At 32.7% G+C, this 22,027-nt stretch overlaps 1 long non-coding RNA gene across 1 annotated transcript in view; it reads right to left on the reverse strand.

Moving 5' to 3' along the window:
* Positions 1 to 22,027, reverse strand: part of LOC139075052 (uncharacterized) — a 621,885-nt gene that overhangs the window by 159,988 nt on the left and 439,870 nt on the right. The gene's annotated exons all lie outside the window — the stretch shown is intronic.

Consider the following 22,027-nt stretch of genomic DNA (forward strand, 5'->3'; position numbering starts at 1 on the left):
AACTGCCTTCACAAATTTAGTTTCTCTTGTTTTGGGCTTTTTTAGTTAGTTCTGTCCAGAGCAGCAGTGCTGAAAGAGCTGCTGCTGTGAATGTTTATTTCTGCAGAATTGCACACCTGATTGACATGTCTTGATTCTAGTAATTTGCCTCAGTGCACTATGTTGCCACTCATGGAAGTAACCTTGCCCAGAGCTCTGGTTTCTTAGTACGTACCATTTTCCCAACTCATCCCCACCCCAGCAATCTATTAGGTGTTTCTGAAAGAAGTTGCTGAATCTAAATTGTTTTCTTTAACCCTTTGTATTGTAAAATATCTCATATACAAAAGTATACAGCACAATCTACCACAAATACCTGTGTAATCACCATCTAGATTAAGAAATAGAGCATTAGACCTAGAAACTTGGAAATCCAACCCCTATGTTACCTCCCAATAACTACCTACTCCCAACTTCTAAAATGTAACTGAATTTCATGATAATCACGTTATATTTCCTTTATATTTTGTAGCAATGAAGCTAAAACATAAAACCAGTTCGGCTTATTTTTTGAAATATGTATAAATATTATCACACAGTACATAGTCTTTTGTCTGATGTCATTCACCCAATGTTATATTCGTAAGATTCAGCCATATTGGTCAGTGTAGCAATAGGTACTCAATTTTCATTGATGTATAATATTCTATTTATTTGCACATATGACAATTACACTTATCCAAATATCCTACATAATGCTGCTATGAAAATTTTTGTACACATCTCATGCACATACTCTTCTTTGCTACGTATCTATGGGTATAATTGCTGGGATATGGAGTATGCAGACATTCACATTTAGGAGGGCTAAACGAATTCCTAAAGTTGTTCTGCTTTCCACATAGTAAGAGAGCTCTCAGTGCTCTACACCTTTGTCAACACTTGGAGTTGTCCACTTTTTAAATTTTAACTATCTCAGTGGGTACATAGTGGTGTCACATCAGGTTTTAATTTGCATTTTCCTGAACACCAATGAGGTTGAGAACTTCGTCAGACTTTTATTTGATATTTGAATATTTTATTCAAGCCTCTTGCCTGTTTTTCTCATGGGTTCTTTTGTCTTTTTCTTATTAATTAGTAGAAGCTCTTTACATAGTATGAACACCAGTCCTTCACCCACTTATGCATTGTAAATAAATTCTCCCACTCTGTGAATTGCTTTTTCATTCTCTTAATGACAACTTTTGAAAATAAGTACTTGAATTTAATGTTGCCAATTTACCAGTATTTTCCTTTATGGTTAATGCTTTAGGTATCCTATTTAAGAAACATTGTCCCAGTCCATTGTAAAGATATTCTTCTATATTATCTTCTGGAAATGTTGTATTTCCCACCTAAACTTATAACTTCCTGAAATTCATTTTTAATAAATGATGTGAGGTAGTAGTCAAGTTGCACTATTTTTCATATGAATCATCAACTGTTCCACCAACATTTGTTAAAGGTACTATTTCCTATTGTACTATATTACCACTTACATTTGAATTAAATGTCCATATATGAACAGATCTACTTTATGCTGTGTTTCATGTTCCACTGATTATTTATCTATTCTTGCACAAATAACACGTTTCCTTTACTGCAAAGTGATATTAGTCCTGATATCTGACAGAGCAAGTTCTCCCCCTTTGCTCTTCTTCAAGGCAGAGTGTGATGATGATTATTAGCATTTTGCATTTTCATATAAATTTCAGTGTAGGCTCATCATGTTCCATAAGAACTCCTTTGGGATTTTTATTGAGATTGCAGTGAATCTAAAGGTAAGTTTAGGGAGAATTAGAATCTTTACAATAGTGAATCTTTCACTCCATAAACATGATACACACATCAAGATACTTACATTTAATTTAATTTGTCTCAATAAAATTGTGTAGTTTCCTATAGCGATGTATTGCACTTTATCTACTAGATTTATTACTTGATATTTTTTATGCTATTCTAAACGAACTTGTTTTAGAATTTCACTTTGTTTGTTATAGCTATAAAGAAATGAAATTGGGTTTTGTATTTTAACTTGCATCCAGAAAGCTTGCTAAAATACTCTGTTGATTTTAGTACTTTGTTTGTATTCATTTGTTTCTATCTATATGTTATCATCTAAGAGTAATGAGGATTCCTTTTCAATTACATTCCTTTTGTTTCTTTTTCTTGGTTTACTGATCTGTTAAGGTCTCCAGTAAAATGTTGATTGGTGATATCAGCTATTTCTTCATTTTAAATGGAACATTTTAAAAATTTCAATATTAAGTACTATTTTTGCTATGGGACTTTTTTGGGTATATGCATTTTTTAGACTGAGGAGATTCCTTTTGTGTCTGTGTGTGAGGAAGACTGGCCCTGAGCCAACATCTGTGCCAATCTTCCTCTATTTTATGTGGGATGCTGCCACAAGGTGGCTTGACAAACAGTACTAGGTCTGTGCCTGGGATCTGAACTTGTGAACTCCGGGCTGCCCAAGTGGAACACATGAACTTAACCTCTACACCACTGAACCAGACCCTGGAGATTCCTTTTATTCTTGGTTTTCCAAGATTTTTTAAATCATGAATATATATTAAATGTTATCAAACCCTCTTTGCAACATTTTTGAGATGATATGATTTTTCTTTTTCCTGTTAATATGTTACATTAATTGATTTTCCAGTGTTAAATGAACCTCACATTTTTGGAATAAAACAAACCTGGTTTTTACATATTGCTGAATTAAGTTTGCTAATATTTTAATTAAGATTTGAACTCTTCATTCATGTTTAAGACAGGCATAAAAATGTATTTTCTTGAAGTGTTCCATCTTCATTACATGAATTGGAAGCATGTGCTGTTCTTTTCTTATTTTCTACTTTCCAGAAGTTTTTATTCAAGACTGAATTATTCATTGCTTAAATATTTGAAAGTGTTCACCAATGAATGCATGTGGCCTAGATTTTTGTTTTGTATAGCTTTGTGATATTTTCCTTAAAATTGAAAAATGTTGTTTGTAGAAAGGCTTTTAATTAGGGATTAAATTTAGTTAATATTCATAGGATTATTCAAAGTTCTACTTCTCCTGTGTTTATCATATTGTCATATCATGGTTTTTAAAACTGTTCATTATATTCTCTTGTCTTTTTAATGTATCTATGGATTTTTTTAAATTAAAACTTTAATTTTTAAAGAAGTTTAAAGATCACAGTAAAATTGAGAAGATACAGAGATTTCTCACATACCTTATGCTCCCACACATGCACCATCTCCCCAATTATCAATATCCCCACCAGAGCGGTACCTTTGTTATAACACATCATAATCACCCAAAGTCCATAGTTTACATTAGGGTTCACTTTTGGCGTTCTAGATTCTATGGGTTTGGACAAGTGTATAATGACTGTATCCAGCATTATAGTATCATACAGAATATTTACACTAAAATATCCTTTAAAAATCTCTCTAAATCCTCTTTCCTCCACAATTATTCATCCTTCCACTCTCAATCCCTGGCAACCACTGATCTTTTTACTGCTTCCATAGTTTTGCCTTTTTGAGAATCTTAAATGGTTAAATCTCTAGGGACTGTTGAAGTTGTCCAATTTTTAATCTTGAAGTTAGCCATTTGGTCTTTCTCTCTTTCTCTGTCTGTCTCTGTCTATAACATACTTAGGGTTTGTCAATTTTATTGACCTTTTGGTTTTTCTTCATTCTTTCTACCTTATCAATTCTACTTTTATCTTATTTTAATTCTCCTACTTTTTTTAGTTTAAATTGCTGTTTTAATTATTAACTTCTTAATAAGGACACGATTCATTGATTTTCAGTCTTTCTTCCTTTCAAATATATGCAATTAAATCCAAAATTCTCTGTAAGCAAAGATTTTTCTGCCTTTCACAAGTTTTGATATGCTATTTTTATTATCATTCAGGTTAAAATCTGTTCTATTTTATACTATGATTTTCTCTTTGACTTTTGAGTTATTTAAAAGTATTTTCTTTAATTGCTAATACTGTGGCTTGCTATTTAATTTTATAACTTATTTCAATATAAAATACTTTATTTATGCTGAAAGTATTTTCTCTTTATGATTTCTGCCATTTGGCCTTAATGGTTACTTGCTTAACAACTCAGTATTTATACAAATTTCATAACTGTTTGTGTTTGCTTGAAAAGAATGTATTTTCTGCAGTTATTGGGTGTAATGTTCTGTACATTATATCCATTACATCAAGTTTGCTAATTATGCTTTACAAATATCTTAACAGATTTTTTATCTGCTTTTTCTATCAGTTACTGAAGGAATATGATAAAATTTCCCACTATGTTTGTGGACTTACTTTTTCTCCTATTGTGCTGTGAATATTTTATTTTAATATTTTAACCAATATTAAAATATTTATACAATTTTAGACATGTTATAGATCACTGGTGAATTAAAATTTTTTGGCGTGCCTACCCTTAACTTTAGTTATTCTTTTTAGCTTGATAATATATCTCTATATGAGTTTTATTAAAGTTAGTCTTTGTATGACCTACTTTTTCTTTTGACATGTCTTTATTTTTTAGCAACTTTATTGAGAAATAATTTACATAATATACAATTCACCATTTCAAATAATATGTCTTGATATTTGATATGTTACTCTAGACATCATTTTGTTATTTTATCCAATCTGAAAATCTTTGTTTTCTAATTGAAATATTAATCCACTTATATTTAATATATGTATTGATATATGTGGCTTTGCATACACCATCTTTTTCAATCTTCTCTATTTATGTCATTTGTTCTGTTTTCTTATTTTCTTTCTATCTTGAATTTTTTTGCTTGAATGTTTTTAATATTCAGTTTTTCCCTCATTTTTTCTAAATTTATGAACAATTTTTTATTTTTTATCTCAGTTTACCAAATCCCTTACATATTGTAAGCTGTGCTAAACCCTGTAAGGCATCATTATTAACATTTAATGAAGTCAATATTCTACTAGGTTTTCTCACATATTTACCCTTCCTTGTAGTGTTTCCTTCTTGTAATTTCTTGCCCTCACAGAGGGTAAGTTTCCTTCTGCTGAAGTACCCTTTTAGTATTGCATCTATTGTAATTCTCTCGCTTCTTGTTTTTTTGAAAACATCTTTATTTTGCCTATATTTTTGAATTTTAGTTTTGCTGAGTATCAAATTATAGGTTAATATTTATATTCTTTCATCACTTAAAGATGTCATTCCATTCTATTCTGGTTTCCATCATTTCTATTGAAAACCAAATAATTAATCTTATTCTTCTTTGTAACATAGCATGTCTTTAACTTCCGGTTGCTTTTAACTCTGGATCTTTATATTTTTACCTCAGCAGTTGTTAATTACAAAAGTGAGTTTCAATTTATTTTCATTGTGATTGGAGTTTGTAGTACTCTTGATTCTGTGAATTGATGCCTTTTTTCAGTTTTGTTAATTTCTCAGCCATCTTCTCTTCTGATATTGCTTCTGCCCATTTCCTATCTAATTTTCCTCAGATTCCAAATACAGAGTTACACCTTCTTGTATCATCTATGTCTCATACCACTATTCTGTAGTTCTCATTCATTGTCTTTCCAGAATTTTATTCTGGAAATTTACTTCTAAGCTATTCTTCATTTGATTAATTCTCTTTTCAACTATGTATAACATGTGTTAAACCCATCAAATGATTTCTTCATTTGAATTTATTTAACTCTAATATTCCCATTTGGTACTTTAAAATTTCCACTCTTCTGCAAATACTCAATCTTTGCTTCAATTTTCTTGACATAGTGAGATCATTATTTCAAAATGTGTGCTTGATAACTTTACCATTTGAAACTTAGTTGGGTGTGTTTCTATCTTCTGCTGTTTGTATTATTTTTCCTCATGTTGTGCTCTTTACTCCTGTTCTTGGTTATTTTCATGGGGTTCCAGATTTTTAAAAAATGTTTGTAGAAATAATTTGACTTTTCATATGATAAATCTTACTCGAGAGAGTATTAATATTTGCTTCTGTCAGGTGCCTAGGGGCACTAGCAATCTGAGATTACCTCAATCCAATTCTAGATATTGAGAGAATAAAAAACTGAGCTGCAATACCTGCTGGGTTCTACTTTTGGTTTTTCTTTACCCCTGTGGTGCCACCCTGAACACCTATCCCTCTCCTCTTAGCCCCAAGAAGCTCCCCAAAGAACTCTTCAACCTCTTACCAACCCATTCAGGAACTGGAAAAAACGCCCATAGGGGAAAACTTTCTGGCCATGAATCTTCCCCTTGATATTTGCCTATTAAATCTGTTGCTTTCTGTAACATTTCTCCAGTCTAATTTTTCTAGTTGTCTTCAGCAGGAAAGCTTGATCTGAATTATCTGCTCCACCATTACTAGAAGCTCCACTGCACTGTTTTTTGTCTTTTAGTTTATGACACTGGCATGGCTCCAAACAGAACCATAAGGCAGGCAATAAGAAAATGTAGGTGTTACAAAAACTGCAAAGAATGTTGGTGTGGAAAAAGAAAATTCTTCACTTGAGACTATTATCCTCATTTGAATCAAACTACTCTTTTCTCAGCCAAAACATCCAAATATCAAAAATAGAAATATAAGTAAGATTCTTATGAACTCTCATTTTTTCATATTCTTTTATTAAATTTTTAAATTTAAAAATATACATGCTTACTATAATAAAAATGAAAATTACATTATAAAAATATTTATTCTTTATGAAAAATTTGAATTATAAGAAGTAAAAAATGTAAAAACAGCTCACTTTAAACACATTTGCATAAAATATATTTATACATTTTCCTTTTTTAATACTAAATTATCCTCAAATGATTTGTATTATAATATTTGAGGGATTTAATTTTATACTCATGTTTGAGACCAAAATAGATGGGAACATAATGTGGAAAATCTAAACTGGGGATATGTTTTAAAAAATCAAGTGATTTTGTAAAGTAGTAGGTGCTATGTAGAGTAGCAGAAAATAGGGAGGAAAAATAAGTGTAGAACGAGACAGAGAAATGGTTTAGGAGTCAAAATACGAAATCTACACAAAGAACATAGGGCCATGAAAGAAAAAATTGTTAAAAAAGTTTTTCAGTGAATATAGTATTTCCACTGTCTACTGTGTGTTTTCCAATACCACCAAGCAATTCTCTTATTCTCAGTGGACCCTGAGTGGATGTCCTACAAATTTAGCTCAACCTGACACTATCTACCTGGTGATAGTGTCAGCTTCCGCAGGTTAGTTTAAAGGCTGTTATACAAGACTGCCCTCTCTTCAGATGCCAATCACAAGTCCAGGTTGTTTCCTGTGCTTCCGACTGACCAGCTGGCTATAAATCGGAGCTTCCCCGTGACGTGACTCCCCACTTCTCCCCCCCCCCCCCCCCCGGGTTCAACTAATTTTCTAGAGCAGCTCACAAAACTCAGGAAACCAGTTTACTAGCTAGATTACTGGTTTATTACAAAGGATATTAAGGGATATGAATGCACAGTCAGATTAAGAGATACATAGGGCAAGGTCTGAAAGGGTCCTGAACACTGGAGCTTATGTCCCTGTGGAGTTTGGAGTGTGCTACCCTCCCAGCACGTGGCTCCATTCTGGTTCACTAACCTGAAAGCTCATTGAATCTTGTCTTTTTAAGTTATGGAGCCTTCAGTACACAAGCATGATAGATTAAATCACTGGCTTTTGGTGACTGAATTCAATCTCCGGCCCTTTTCCCCTCCCCTGAAGTCAGGGCTGGGGCTGAAAGTTCCGCCCCTCTAATCATGATTGGTTCACCTGGCAACCAGCCCCTCCTTAGGGGCTTTCCAAAAGTCACCTCATTAACACAAACTCAGATATATTCGAAAGGGGCGTGTTATGAATAACAAAAGACACTCCTTTCACCTTTATTGCTCTTATCAGTTAGGAAATTCCAAGAGTTTTAGGAACTTTGGGTGCTAGAAAGAGACTAAGACCAGATATTTATTTCTTATAAAAATCACTGTAACACACACCCAAAAATAAAAACACTTTGTAAAAGGAAGACAGCATTAGAAAATAATTTAAAAGAAAACTCACCAAGCATTTCTTTCCTTATCTCATAGATAACTTATTGGCTCTAAATATCTGATTTAATTTTATTAATGTATGTGTATGTATACTTTGATCTATTGAGAAAGGATTTATGACACCTGTTTACTTTCAAGTATAAGAATATTTCAACGACAGCGTAGGTCTGTGAGGACATTTGAAGTTTATGAATTCTATCAATGTAAGCAGATTAAAGGTAAGTAACTGTCACAAATGCTAGGAACAATTTTTGAGAAGGAAAAGTCACATTATACTTTTTTTTAATTATTTAAAAATATTTTTTGCGTGCAAAAGCCTGTCCTTTTTGTTTACTCGGTAAAGCCACTAATAACCCAATGAGGGACCAGGAACAATCTCTCTCAGAATTGCCTAAAGTTCTTACTGAAAATGAAAATTCCTGGGAAAGCCCATCCTGTGCCTACAAATAGCATGAAACCCAGAATTCCCCTTCTTACAAGCTGTCTGGATGATTATTCATACACTCAACTTTTCAAATTGCTCAGGCCTAGGACACAAACAGGCCTCAGGACCCTCTCCCTCACCAATATAATGCATTAACTAATTCTATATTAAAGAGTGCAGTTGATTACTATCTGAAGCCCATACAACAAAAGGAAGACATCCAAAAAATACTTCCCTTTAGGTACTAGCCACATTCTTGGGGTTGTGATCAGCAGAGCATGAAGAACACAGAAATGGAACCCATTGTTTACTCTAAAATTGACTCAGTTCTTGCTCTCTGAGGCTGAAGGAACAAATTTCTTTAGTAGATACATAGATAGGTAGAGAGAGAGAGACAGATAGATAATCCTTTCATACTGTTCACCTATTTAAATGTAATGTCTGTCTTTCCTCTTCTAAAAAGGGACTTGATATTTGATAAATTTGATATTTATCACTTGATATTTATTATTATATGAGTTAGAACTTTAAACTATTGTGTTTATTCAATTTTAATAACCCTTTGAATAATAATCACTTAATAATCACTTAGAATAAGTTTGATTTACTTTGTTTAGAAAACAAAAATTTACACTTTTAAAGCAATTCTTTTAAATGGATCCATCTGTAATCCAGGCTCCTGTGTAGTGTAAGATTCTCTTGATGGTCAACATATTTGACCATTCAAGGCACCACACATAGGGAATGCCCATATCATTTATAGGCAGAGGTACCTGAAACTCAAAAAAGAAGTGAGTAACTAGAGATGACAAATTTAAAGCATAATTCAAAAGGCAAAATATTAATGCATGAAATATTTTGATAACATTTTAGATAACATCTCAAGTTTAGTATTGATGCGGTGACTTAATCTACTCAGCCAATTTATTTTCAGGATAGTACAATGCATAAGTGCTTGGAACTGGAAGTCAAACAAACATGAGTTGAATTCTGGCTTTGCAATGTGATTTGGGCAGGTGGCTTACTTTCTGAGGAAAACTTAGAGTTCTCAGCTGAAAAATTGAGATAAAATATTACCTACTTTCCAGTAGGTACTGAGCCCGTGCAGAATATTCATTCCACAAAGGCAAGAACTTTGCCCTTTTTTTTCACTGCAATATTGCAAGCACCTAGAACATTATCTAGCAATGGTAGGCATTCAACAAGTAATTGTTTAATGAATGAAATAACTCAATTTGAAAGATGTTTAGCACAGTATTTAACATGAGTAAGAACTAAATAAGTCATAGCTATTATTATTGTTATGGTTTCAAGGTACTTATTATCATATATTGTCCATTTAATAAAACCATCTGCGTGTTTATTCTCCTCACATTTCTAAGGTCTTCCAACTAGTTAACCTACTAATAAAATCTGAGTGTAAATATTTAGGCCGATGTAGAGAAATGATACAAGAATTAATCCTTTTCAACTCACTTCTGACCAGAGGCGATTAATAAATGTACATTTTATGTGTCTGACATTACAATATTAATCAGTGGAAGAATTACTTATTAGTACCCATAACATAAAAAAACCTATGTCAAAAAAAAAACAAGTGAGGAACATATATGTGCTCTGTGTATGAGAACCTTATATATTCATGATATAGAAATTGAACTTAATGGTAAGATTATCATGGAACAAGTTTAGCTGGTAAAGCCTTCCTATAGTCTATTAGGAAATACAAGTATCTTTCAATAATACATAAACTCGTCAATTCTCATAAAACTTCCCATAAAAGGCAACAAAAAAAGAAAGGAAAATGGAAGAGGACAAATACATGTTTGCCTATGAAAACTCAGCAATTTTCATCAGCCCTTTACCCTTCCAATAAAGCTTATTTTATCACGATAAACAACAAAACTTTATTTTCCAAAAATATATTTAAATATGAGATATTAATTGTTATTTTAGGTGTTGTTTGACTTAGCTTTCTATAATCACCTTTGATTATGTAGAATTAAATATACTAAGATTTTAAGATTGAGATAAGCTAGTTCAATTTATGGGCTGGCTTATTTTCTCTTTCAAATCCCACTTTAAAAGCCATTCACTTATTGAACTTATTTCTTCCAGAAAATATTCAAGCCATTTTTAATTAAACTATACTGCTTTTCATATGACAAGTCAGTTCCTTTCTGTCCTGTGTGAATGGTCACTGGCTGTTTAATAACAGCATTAGAAATGAATGTGGACAGCTTTATTTCTTGGTCTATAATCATTATTAAAGTATTTCCTGCTAAGTACAAAGATTAGGTTTCTAATAATATCATTCACCAGTCTAAACTACACAACACTCTTCAATTTGTCATTATCACCTACTTAAAGGGTTCATATTTATGTATAAATTAACATTTATACAATGCTAAAATTGAAATATTTATTGAGGATATTATCTTAAAGAACTTTTCACATAATTTTACTTTTTATAACTAATCTTTACTCTATTTATTTTGACAAGATAGATAAAATATATTTTGGTTTCTGACAGAGTACTCTGAGTGAGGAAGACTATAAGAGTATTTTGTGTCTTTGGATAGAAAAATGTTTATCACAAGTAAATTGAATAAGTGGGCAAAATTCCATTCAAATCATAGTCCTCCTCCAAATCACTTCCCAGTCAAGTTGTTACATAATTTTAACTCCATCACTGTAAAATATGCCAGAGCAGGCCACATCTTATCAGAACCCCCTGACATTTCTCCAACAGTCTCATCCATAGATTAGTTCTCTACCGTTAAATAGGAAGACACTTCCAAGATCCCGGTGGCTTTTCTTTAACTTCTTGCAAATGACTTTACTTCATATTTTATAAGGCTAAAGAACAGACACATCATTCCTTTGTGTCATTCAATTTCTGCTTTCTCTCTTCTCAGAACTTAATTTTTTATAATAGACGTCTATTTTATTTATTTATCTATCATTCAGTTATTTACCAAATATCTTCTATGTGTGTATCACACCAGAGATGTACAGAGTGCTGAAGCACTCAAGCTTCAGCATCAGACAGACCCAAGTTCGAACACAAGTTCTGCTACCTGTGAACTGTTTAACCTTAGACATTTAATTTAACTTCTCTAAATCTCAGTTTTCTCTTTCGCAAATTATTACAAACACAAGGCAAGTTTTAACCACGTTATGTATTTGAGATGTGGATCCCTTAAAGGGTTATAAAGAGAAAAAATGAGATAATGGTTACAAAGTGCTAGGAAAGTGCCTGTCAAAAAGTGAGCTTTTAATAAATGTCATTGACACTACTACTGCTACTGCTGCTACTATTTCCACCACATTAAATCTTTCATTGAATCAAAGACCAAGTCTTGCATATCTAAGATTAACTATTATCTAACTTAATATGGTATGTCCCCCCATGTTGTAATCAGGTGAGGATTCTCCTCTGTGCCTCTCACAATAGCATTCTCATTTTTGTACCCTGCTCTTCCTCATGCTGTTTTACAACCTGTAATGTTTTCCTACCAATTTTTGTTAATGAGTTTAAGGAAAAGAAAGAAAATGAATAGAGGATTTCATGTAGGACACTGTCTTTGGTAAGACAATATGGATTCATAAGTGATTTCTACAGGATACAGTTGATCATAACTTAGAGATGATAGAAATTGGAGTTAAAGAAGCTACTATAGAAACCAGTGTATAAAATGAAGGGGTTTCAGGTCTTAAACTAAGTTCACGGCAAAGAAAGTAGAAAGATAAAGGATCTAGGAGTCATTACTAGTAAAGAATGAATAAAATTAGGAAATATTTTTTAGGATTAGTTAAAATTAGGGATTGTATATATTTAGGTCGCACTCTAAAGCAATATACGCATGAGATACATAAAGGTAAGTAAAGATAATCACCTACTAAGAACATCTGTCTTATATAAGCGCTGATTTTAAAGCCCTGGCGAGTGTGCGTGTGTGTGTGTGTGTCTGTGTCTGTGTGTGTGTGTGGTGATGGGGGAGATGCGCCAGGCACTGGTAAAGATGAAATAGATGACTGCCTTTACTGTCCTTATATTTTGCAAGGGGAGGCAACTGCAGAAAATAAGCCAGTGAACAAAGACTATAAACTTAGGTATGAGTATTTACTATGTATGGATATTACTGTAGACTGAATTTGATAACAGAAAACAGGGTCTGTGTAGGTATATTGCAAATGTGCTGTATATAACTATATGTGAATAGATATTTAATAAATGTTTACAAAATATTACCAGTGATTATCAAATTTAATCTGAAACTCAGACTGGGCAACTTCACACAACTATGTATTACATCTAAGACAATTAAAATAATAGTATTATAATTATTATAATAGTAGTAGTGACAGTAACAACAACACTCTAAAATCCTTTGCTTCTAAAGAATAAGAGGAAACATGTATACTTATTAACATGAACTCTTACTAAGTTCATTAACATGAACTCTTAATATTAAGTGCCAGATGTATTCTATGCACCACAAATTTATTACCTCATTTAATCTTTAAAGTAGCCTCATGAGCTACATACTGTTATTATTCTTCATACAGTAGAGAGGAGGAGATTATATCCCATGACCAATCATTAAGAATAAAACTTTCAAGGTAAATGTCTTGCTTTTCACATTTTTTCCAAACAATGAATAATTAATAATGGTTATCCAGAGGAAAGAAATTATTAAATGTTTTCAGATTGTGACTATATTTCAAACATATATTAATCCTTTATAATACATTTTGACAGTAGATTATTAAATACCCATATGGGAAAAGATGGCATCTTATTCTTTTGTTCGTTCGTTTTTTCAGAGGAAGATTCACCCTGAGCTAACATCTGTACCAATCTTCCTCAAATTTTAGTATGCAGGCCACCAGCACAGCATGGCTGCTAACAGAGAGGCATAGGGGGAACCAAACCCAGGCTGACAAAGCAGAGCATGCCAAACTTAACCACTAGGCCACTGCGGCTGGCCCAGTATCTTATTCCTTTTAATTTTATTTAGTAGCTAGTATAATTCCTGACACACATAGGTGTTTGAAGTGATTTTCACCTTGGCTTTCTAATATCTTCCTCTTCTCACCTCTTCCTCACCTCTTCCCACTTTCTATAATCACACCTCTTTAGAAAATTTCCAATTGTGTACAGGCTTGGTGGGAGGTAGTTTAAATCCTATCAATACAAAAATCAACAAAATCGGATTCTCCTTGCCAGCACACTGAAACAAGAGACGTATGCCTTGGGTTCAGTCAGACATACTTCTCTTGAGAAATCTTGAGACAGTGCATAATCTTGCGAGTGAAAATTTGAGAGCAGGACAAAACAACATGAGGACATGTGGTCACATTCACTGTAGCAAAAGATGAAGCTTCCAGAGGACTAGAATTTCTGGGGAGTGAGTTCTACCCTGCTTCTTTCTGCATATTCTATTAGTAATCTCTTGGCTAGGCTCCATGTTTAGGCCTGAGGACAAGTAAATTAGATTAAATCAAGCTGGACCCATTATGAAACAATAACTTATTCGCCATAACAAAGGAGATATGGATTAATTGATAACACCATCATGAATTCATGCTTCAAATGCTTACATACTGTATCAACTTTCTATTTATATTCAAGATAAGGAGTGTTTTAAGGCATAAGGACAAGCTTCCTTTATATGTTACTTAGGATAGAATTACTATATTTATTTCCAAGTACTGTTTTTGTTTGGTATTTGATTGACACATTCCCATTTTGGGTTATGGGAACAAATCAGAAAACAAATAGAAATCAGGAAAAGGTATTTTTAAAAATGTAGACCAGGCACATCTAAGACACAGATGTTTCTTTTACACCAGCATCCCTAATGTCACCACTCTTCTTCGATATGCACTTAGCTTGCAAATATCAGAGTAAACGAATATAAGCTATAACCTAAAAAGAACAGTATCCATCATCAACCTCCTCAATTTCTGTATTTGAAGACATATCGGTATATTAAGTTGCCTGCTAGCATTTCTCTGTTATGGCTCTGTCACTCTTCCACAGCATCTGTTTTACTAATTTTGACTGCAGTTTGGTTATAAGTTAATCCACTTTTCCCATACTGTTTCAAAATTTTTATACTTGAATTCAGGGTAGACAAGTGCTAAGGCCACGTGAGAATCAATATCTAATATATTTCTGAATGTAGTCCTCAGCATTTTTATCTTGAATTAAAACAACTTGAAATGTTCACAGTACCACCTTTAATCAAGTGTAACCATAAACCACAAAGAATTGAAAATGAAATGAGTATAAGACATTTCACACTCCAAGCAGTCAGATGATAATAAGTTTCCACCTGTTAACATGTTAATAACAGTGTTAAAGAGCACAACGTGCCCTAGGTATTACAATCTGTGCAATTTTACATGTGTCAAGAAATGGTTTGCTTGTTAGCAACTGGTTAGAGTATCAAAGCAGAGTGAATTCCATGCGGAAACCGGTTGCATAATATGGAAAAGGGGAAATCTTCATTTCTTGAGTCATTTAAAATAACCCATGAAAAGCATTGGATAATACAGCAAGAAGGATTGGCCTCTGGAGGGTATTAGGTGACCTACAGTAATAGATCATTTCCATCCCTAATGTCTGTGATTAATATGTCATAATTTTGAACGGTGAACTCTGGAAGAGAGACACTGAATACTAATATAAAGAGACAAGCCATAGCACGGAGAAGAAGGGGCATTCGTATCAGTGATTGAGTAATAAGGCTAGGCAGAACATATGGAGAGACCATCTCATCATAATAAGAGGTTCGTTAAACTATGTTTTTAAGATTATTTTACTTTTTCTTATGAGTGTTTTCCTCTGCTTGATAACATTAGAAGTGTTTTAGCACTAAGCTAAAAATCTGAATATGAAAAAACAAAGCAGGACAAACAGAACATAATAGATTTTACCTAAAGTTTTTAAGAGTATTAAAATGTAAATAAAGGCCAAAGCCAAAATAAAAGTACAACAATATTTCCATCAAGCTTTTTTATTGTTGGAAAGTTGAAAACAAATGTTTATGAAAATGCTTCAATGAGAAAGTTCTAAGTTAATGTCCAGAACAAGTATTCCTTTTTGTTTATCTGCTTTTCTATATTTAGTGACTAAAAAATCCTAGTTTTAAAAATCATGATAATTGTGTTTAGTATATTATCAAACATTTGCACTTCCCGTAATATCCCAATATGTTTGCTTGGCTGTAACACACATTGTCTTTCCTTCAATGAATCAACCCTAAGAATAATACCAATCTCAAATAATCCTCAATTAAAAATTGCTAATCTATTGGTTGATTATCCATTGATAATTCATTTGGACTATTATTTATTTCTAATTAATAAAAAAGATTGCATTTCATGATGAATGACAAATGGAGGTAGCTATGCATTGTAGGTAACATATGTTTTACATTTTATCTTCCAGAATAATATAAAATTGTAAAAATCATGGTATAAGTAATTATGTAATAAGAAGGCAAACTAGCACAGTAAAGAAATTGTTATTAGAAAGAATCATGGTCTCCCTAAGAACAAAAAGATATCCTTAACCAACCTTCTATTGTGAAGCAAGACTGAACCTAAACAACTCCGAATCAATATTAGTCAATCCCAATAGCCCACAGGGAAAACCCACACAGTAACGAGATAATCAAGGAAGCTGTGAAATAGTCATTATGCTAACCACATGCAGGGAAGGGCCATATAGGGGCGTTGCAATTATTTATTTAGCATACCAGTTTTCACAATTTAGATTGAGAAGAACTAATGGAAGCATGCTGATAGCATGCTCACCATAGAATAGTAAAAATCTGTAGTTTGTGTATCCTACTGAGCAAAAACAGGAAGTATGTTCTTTAAGCAACTATAAATAGCTCATATAAAGCCACGTGTAGAAAACTGACACTGATACATATATATATGGTGATTTATTTATCCTAGCCAGGCTTATAAGGGCCAAATGATACCTGTGTATACCTAAGGATAATAAAGTCCCAGTGTTCATAAAGAGGACTATGCCTCTATTAATTATCTGAATTGATTGCCTTTTCAAATGGTGTTCTGCTGGATAGGGTTGGGTCACAGACTGTTGGAAAGCAAAAACTGTCCCGTATGCAAATCTGTGTGAGAAGTTCTGCTTGCATTGTTTCTTTTTAAAATATACGGTGATGTAGGTTACCACATTAAACGCTCAACTGATTTAAGTGGGAATGGGACCCTCTTTTTTGAGCATGCCTATTAATATTCTTTGCAACAATGTTTCCTCAAACAAGTCTGAGGGCCTCTACCTAATCAGTTATTGAGTTGAAGATGCATCTGCTAGGGGTTAGGAAAATTAGTGATTTACCATAGCAAAGAGAAGGAGCAATAGCTCATAATTTGAATAAAACAAATAATAGGTTTGAAAGACTTTTTTTCCCTCTAAAAAGGCTGTTATTCTTTCTTTAAAAAGTCAAAAATAGGGGCCAGCCTGTGGCACAGCAATTAAGTTCGCACATTCCACTTCAGCGGCCCAGGATTTGCTGGCTTGGATCCTGGGTGAGGACCTATGCACCGCTTATCAAGCCATGCTGTGGTATGCGTCCCACACATAAAATAGAGGAAGATGGGCACAGACGTTAGCTCAGGGCCAGCCTTCCTCAGAAAAAGAGGAGGATTGGCAGCAGATTTTAGCTCAGGGCTAATCTTCCTCACAAAAAAAAAAAAGAGAGAAAGTCAAATATAGAACCCTTTAGCTTAACCTAGTTTCCTTTATAAACTACTATTTCTCATAAAAATGTTGGCAAAATGCACATGAATGTCATTGCTTTATTTTTTCCTTTATTATGTCAAGCTGAAAACTACTGTCAAAAGGCTGTATAGGACGTAGATTAAACATATCATTCAAACCACTTGGAACTGAAAAAAAAAAGATTCAAATCAATTTCTCTCCTGAGATTTTTTTCCAGATAAATAGCCTCTGGCAAAGATAATTTTAAACAATTGCAGTATTTGTAGCTACTGCAAACACATTTTGCCTAAACCAGAATAATAACCCGTAACTGGTATCTGTGATTCATTCTCCATACAAAATCAAATGCATTTGCAATGTCACTCAGATCATACTATGCCTTTCCCATTATATGGAGAGACACAATTCAAACTTGTTGCCATGTCATAAAGGGGCCCTTTGCAAACTGATCCTTGTGCACTCATTGAGTTTGTATCCTCTCATTCTCCCCATTGCTCTTTAGGATTCAACAACACTGGCTTTACAATTTGCCCTCAGAATTACCAGGCTTAGTCCTACATTATGGCTTTTGCCCTCACCATTCACTCTGCCTGGAAAGCTCTTTCTCTAGACCTTGGTATAGCCAACTTCTTCTAGTACAAGATTCAGCTCATGTAACTGCCACATCTCAAAAATGACTTAATTAACCACAATATCTAAATAAGCACACCTGCAGGCCTTGTCATTGCCCATGATTTTATTTTACCATAGAGCTTGTCACTATCTGAAATGATCTTAATTAGTTTATTTATTTTTATTCTCTCTTCTTCAGAATATAACGAGAAGAAGCAACTTGTCTGACTTCTTCACAACTTTATCTCCAACGCCTAGAAAAGCACCATGAAATATACTCAGTGACTATTTAGGGAATGAATGACAATCACCTGGATTAATGTATCATGAAAACATACATTTGATTAATTTTAAAATTCCTAGAAAGCATGTAATTATACAGCAATCTAAAATAAATGAATTTTCATTGATATCATATCCCTAAGATATATAGTTAGCTTGGAAAAGATAATTTTATTCTTCGTTTAAATTATAAGCTTTTTCCTCATAGAAGTTCATATAATGTGATGGCCATAATAAAAATCCAATTTTTTCTTAATCAGTTTTATTTGCAAGTATTTTTTTCCTAATGAAATATAATGCAATTAATGAAATATGCAACTTCTACGAACTATGATTTAGAAATCAAAAGTTGTGTTATAGAATTGTATCAGAACACATCTAGCAGATACATATTAGTTATATGTGAATAAAACAGTAGATTTGCTTGATTCCTAGGAACAAATTAAATCGTGTCCGTGGTGGTCTGGCAATTTCTTATTGCAGAGCATTGCCAATAATACATTTTGTATGTTAAATATTTTGCTCCTAATTTAGAATTCCAAAATGACCTTTGTACATCAAATTGAAATTATAAAATAGTCCTTCTTAATCTGAAACATAGCTATTTTTTACAAGTGTCAAGCACTGGAACATTCTGTGTGCTATGACAGCCTAATTTTCAAGACAAGGCAGCTGTGGATAGTGATAGGAATAAACAAAAAAGCCATGAACACGATTCTTAAACATGTTAAAATATTAGGTGTCATGAATAAAATTTTCGTTTTAATTCTCAGAACATTTACTATAGAAATCTCTTTTCTCTGATGCTTTTCCTATGGTAGCTAACACATAGATTCAAAAGAATTATTACCAAATGACTTCTAAAAGGAGAAAATAATATTTTGTGTGGATCTTTACATTTTAGAAAACTTCCTATCTCATTTTTTGGGTGACTGCAATATCATAAATTCCAGTAGATTTGTTCACTGCTCCTCAAACAACTAAAGACTGTGCTACACCGTAAATGATGCTTTTATGAAACTTTAGCCACCTGTGAGTGGTAATCATAAAATAGTTTAATGCTGTCATCCATTATATTTTTGATAATCTTATAATAGATCAAGTTAACTAGGTTTGACATCCTCTACCCCATCTTCAAAAAAAGACTCTTTCATCTGAGAATTGGATATTGATCCTTCTTTAAAAACAGACAAATGACTCATGCGTAGCTACTGTATAGTCATAGCATATATACCTCTCAAACTCAGCCAAAAGTAAAACTGTACCTACTAATTTCCAGCAAAAGTGTAATTTCATTAATGTTTCACTATATATTTTTTATGATGGTTTGGGAGATGAAAACATATTGTAAGCTGTAAAGTACAGTATCAGTAAGTGTCACTGATGCCATTGTTTTCTAAATTCACAAAAAATTTAATAGAAATATTCTTCTAGAATATTACATACAATTATCTATTTTAAATTTATTCATTTTTAAAACCAAAACACATTTTAGTAGTAAACACTCTTTGAAAGACAATGCAGTTTCTTAAAACTAATTATAGAAATCATGAAATATATATAATTAAGTCTAAATCATGCTTAAGTTTCTTTTCTCCTCCAGATGACACAAATTTAACTTCAGCTCCGTTTCCATAAAGTACAAAAATGTTTGCTCAAAAAATCTTTTAACTATGAGTCATAAAATCTCAAAACAAGGTGACAAGCTTTGAATATTCCTTATGCCTTTTGTATTTGGTGCTTACAGAAGGAAAGCACATAATTTTTTTTTTAAACTAGAGAATGTAACTTTAGGTAAAATATCTTTTACACAGCTACTTTATCAAGCACTTTTTGATTGTGAAATGGGGCTGAATTTTCATTTCTGTCCACTTCCATATTCCTAACTTTCCAACCTTTCCCAGAGTGCAAGCTATTTTTAAAACTTTTTATTTTATAAAATAACATACATAAAAGAAAGATTATAAAATATGAATGATTAGCTTAACACATTATTATAAAAAAAATTAGGCACGTGATTGTCACAGCAAAGATGCCTGCGGTCTAGAAGCGCCTTGCCCTCCCCGTTCCATCTCTTCCCAGTCATGGTGCCTTTCTATTCTGCCTTTAATTTTATATTCTTACGTCCTCTTATATCGTTTTACTAGCTGGGTATGCATGCTTAAAACATGATTGTTTATCTTTGTTTTGAACTGTATAAAAACTGTTTCTAAGATTCATTTCAATGACGCATAGAGCTGTTATTCATCAATTTTCATTATAATCAGGTATTCTATGTATAGAACATATAATCTTCAGTGAGGAAGATTGCTAAACTCTTTTATTAATTCTAACAATATGCTTTTAGATTTTCCAGTTTCCTAGTACACAATCATATCACCTGCTTAAATGAAAGTTGGTATATCCTCCTTAATCCTTTTACATTTTATGTCTTTTTCTTGCCTGATTGCACTCTCTAGGACTTCCAGAGCAAAATTAAATAATTTTGATGATACGGGAATCCATCTTTTTTTTTTTTTTTTTAGGAAGATTAGCCCTGAGCTAACATCTGTGGCCAATCCTCCTCTTTTTGCTGAGGAAGACTGGCCCTGAGCTAACGTTCATGTCATCTTCCTCTTCTTTATATGTGGAACACCTGCCACAGCATGGCTTGACAAACGGTGCGTAGGTCCCCACCAGGGATCCGAAATGGTGAACCCTGGGCCATTGAGGGGCAACGTGCAAACCTAACCGTTGCGCAACTAGGCTGGCCCCTGGGAATCCTCTCTTAAGCCTGTTCTTGAAGGGAAAGATTTGAATGTTTTTTAGAGTTTATTAAGTAAATTGTCTTCTCTGAAGTTTTTGTAGGTATCCACCTTAATTTTATAAAGATTAAGGAAGTTCTCTTCTTCCTTTGCTGAGTTTTTTTTCTTTTATTGTCAATAGATTCTGAATTTAATCCGTTTCCTCTTTATCTATTGAGATAATGTGAGGTTTTCTAATTCTGTAATGTGGCAAATTATATTTATTGATTTTTCAAATGTTAAATGAACCGTGAATTTCTGAAATAAGCCCCAAATGAGCATACTTTTGATTTGTTTGTATAGATATGGCTCTATTTCCCTTAATAGTTTTGCATTCATGACTATGGCTAAAATTATTTAACAGTAGTCCTTTCCTATCCTTACTTGCTGGGTTTTAGTGTCAAAGTTTTGATAACCTGAAAAAAACAGAGGAGAGAGTATTCCCTTATTTTGTTTTAATTCTTTGGATGAGTTTGTGAATTACTAGTATTTTTTAAATTTCATGCCTAGTTACCTATTTGTTAGAAACTGCTAGTGACAGCAACTGGGCTTGGGGTTTTCATCATGGAAAATTTTAACTACTGATTCAATTTCTTTAGTAAGTTTAGTAATATTCAGGTTTCTATTTCTTTTTGTGACAATTTTGGTGTATATTTTTATAAATTGTCCATTTCATTCAAATTCTCATTTTTGGCATAGTTTTTTTATAACTTTGTTTATATTTTTGATATCTACTCTAGAGGATCCATAGTGATGTTTATTTTTTCATTCCTGATAATAGTTAATTTTGTCTTCTCTCTTTTATTTTGTTCACGCACACCAACAAAGTCTATTAAAAACAGTTGAGCATTTTTTATTGTATACATATATGTGATATATAAAAATATACATACATACTTTTACAAATTTCTACTATTACTATAGTTTTATTAATTCTACTAATTTCTAATGTTACCTTTATTACGTCTTTCCTTTTATTTTTGTTTGGCTTTATATTGCTTGTATTCTAGCCTCATAAAATGGTTACATCGATTAGTGATATGCAGTCTCTTTCTTTTAAAAAAAAATATGTATAAGACTATTAATTTTCC

This window comes from Equus przewalskii, chromosome 13 (assembly GCF_037783145.1).
Source record: "Equus przewalskii isolate Varuska chromosome 13, EquPr2, whole genome shotgun sequence".
Classification (NCBI taxonomy): domain Eukaryota; kingdom Metazoa; phylum Chordata; class Mammalia; order Perissodactyla; family Equidae; genus Equus; species Equus przewalskii.